General features: G+C 38.9%; 1 long non-coding RNA gene across 1 annotated transcript; it reads left to right on the forward strand.

Moving 5' to 3' along the window:
- Positions 1-6: 6 nt before the first annotated feature.
- LOC117798166 lies at positions 7-2,478 on the forward strand. The gene is made up of 3 exons (XR_004622853.1): positions 7-331; positions 413-899; positions 1,334-2,478. It is a non-coding gene; the product is annotated as an uncharacterized LOC117798166 (long non-coding RNA).
- The last annotated feature ends 139 nt before the right edge of the window (positions 2,479-2,617 follow it).

Consider the following 2,617-nt stretch of genomic DNA (forward strand, 5'->3'; position numbering starts at 1 on the left):
AGAGCTAGCTGTTGTCACTTTCCTTACGGTCTATTTCATAAGAGACAGCGTGGCATGAACAGCAGGAGAAGAGGTACTGCTCAGGAACACTTGGGTCGGGGCTCCAGCCACAGTCCCTTCCCTGCGAGGAAATGTGCTCTTAGTGGTGCGGTGGGTCGCTGAGAATTTACAAGGAGGCGGTGTCGCTGGGACCCCCACCACACTCTCCCACCCTGACCAGCATTCATTTTTACTGCACCAATTTTTCTTATATTTTAAAATCTAAGTTTTGAGTTGAAAGTCCATTTTGAGCCCTTGAGTGTTTTACTGTGTAGTTGGTTTTTTTAAAAAAGTAATTGTTTGAGCATGACATTACTACCATGAGAATNTTGTGTAGTTGGTTTTTTTAAAAAGTAATTGTTTTTTTAAAAAGTAATTGTTTGAGCATGAGATTACTACCATGAGAATTATTCCCAGAACTGGGCTATGTGACAGTTAGGATGCTAATGTGGGCACACGCCAGCCAGGCCAAGTGACTGCTGGGAGGGCCTCTGGGGGCCCTTGGATCCTGATACTTTTGCAGAGTGCCCCAAAAGGCCCATGGTCGTGGGGATCTCAAGCTGAGCACATCGCTGGTGTTTTTGAGTCCGTCTGGTTGTGGTCAGTAGCCCAAGTACGGTTTGTGTTTAATGAGAACTGCCCTGTGGGGTCAGAGCGAGATGCAGAAGGTATGGATGGGTTCTTTTGAAAGTGGACCGGGTGTCAAGGAAGAGCCCTCTTGAGGTGCCAGCAGCTCCAGCGTGGTTCATAAAACATGATGAGGAAGTACAAGGTTTTGTAGGTTACTAGAAACTTCTTTTCAGAGGAATAGCATTACAGAAGCTTACTTCTTTCTAGATGATTGGCTAGGAAGCTACAAGGTCACCCTGACATGAAGAAAGCTTAAGTTTTAAGGTCAGAGACAGTGTTTGGGGAAAATCAGGACAGTGTAATGAGGAATCGTCGTGAAAGTGGATATTCTTGCCCGGTTCCTGATCTTAGGGGGTAAGACTTGAGTCTTTCACCATTAAGTATGTTAGTTTTAGCTTTTTTGCAGATGCCCCTTATCAGGTTGAGGAAGTTCTCTTATATTTCTAGCTTGTTAAGAGTTTTTTTTTAATATGGGTGGAGGTTGAATTTTGTCACATTTTTTTTCTGCATCTCTTTATGAGATAATTTTTTTTCTTTTGGGCTATTAATAGGGTGGATTGCATTGGTTTTTGAATATTAAAGGCAGACTTGCCCTCCTGAAATAAACAGCACTTGGTTATGCTGCATTGTCCTTTCTGTTTTGCTGGATTTGATTTGCTGNAAGGTCACCCTGACATGAAGAAAGCTTAAGTTTTAAGGTCAGAGACAGTGTTTGGGGAAAATCAGGACAGTGTAATGAGGAATCGTCGTGAAAGTGGATATTCTTGCCCGGTTCCTGATCTTAGGGGGTAAGACTTGAGTCTTTCACCATTAAGTATGTTAGTTTTAGCTTTTTTGCAGATGCCCCTTATCAGGTTGAGGAAGTTCTCTTATATTTCTAGCTTGTTAAGAGTTTTTTTTTTTAATATGGGTGGAGGTTGAATTTTGTCACATTTTTTTTCTGCATCTCTTTATGAGATAATTTTTTTTCTTTTGGGCTATTAATAGGGTGGATTGCATTGGTTTTTGAATATTAAAGGCAGACTTGCCCTCCTGAAATAAACAGCACTTGGTTATGCTGCATTGTCCTTTCTTTTTTGCTGGATTTGATTTGCTGATTTTTTTTTAAAGGAATTTTACATCTACATTCATGAGGGATATTGTCTGTAGTTTTCTTTCATTGTATTTTCTTTGTCTACTTTCGTTATCAGGATAATGTTGGCCACCAAAAATGAGTTGGATAATCTTTCTTTCTCTTCTATTTTCTGGCAGAAATTGTGTGGAACCGTTGTATTTGTCTCTTTAAAGGTTTGGTAGAATGGGATAGTGGAACCATCTGGGGTTGTTAATCACAAATTCAATTTCTCTAATAGTTACAGGACTATTCATGTTATCTGTATCTATGTATCTATGTCTGTATGGTAGTCATGAGACCACTCAGGTTGTCCATATCTATATCAGGTTTCATCTCAGGTGATTTTGAGAATTTGTTGGTCCTAAGTTCTCATATTTATGAACATAGAGTTGCCTATACTATTTCTTATTGTCTTTTTTAATGGTTACTAGATCTAGAGTGATAGCCTTTCATTCCTGAAACAAGTCATTTGTGACCTCTCTCTTTTTTTCTTTTTCAGTCTTACCAGGGAGTTGTCAATTTCATTATCTTCAGTCAACTAGTTTCTGGTTTCATCAATTTTTCCTATTGCTTTTGTTTTCAATTTCACTGATTCCCCCTTGCTTTTTATTTATTCTGCTTTTCTTTTCTCTAGAATGTTAAAGTGGAAGCTCATATTACTAGTTTGAGACTGTTCTTCTATTCTAATATAAGCATTTCACATTACNATATCTATGTATCTATGTCTGTATGCTGGTCATGAGACCACTCAGGTTGTCCATAGCTATATCAGGTTTCATCTCAGGTGATTTTGAGAATTTGTTGGTCCTAAGTTCTCATATTTATGAACATAGA

Source organism: Ailuropoda melanoleuca, unplaced genomic scaffold (assembly GCF_002007445.2).
Source record: "Ailuropoda melanoleuca isolate Jingjing unplaced genomic scaffold, ASM200744v2 unplaced-scaffold276, whole genome shotgun sequence".
Taxonomy (NCBI): domain Eukaryota; kingdom Metazoa; phylum Chordata; class Mammalia; order Carnivora; family Ursidae; genus Ailuropoda; species Ailuropoda melanoleuca.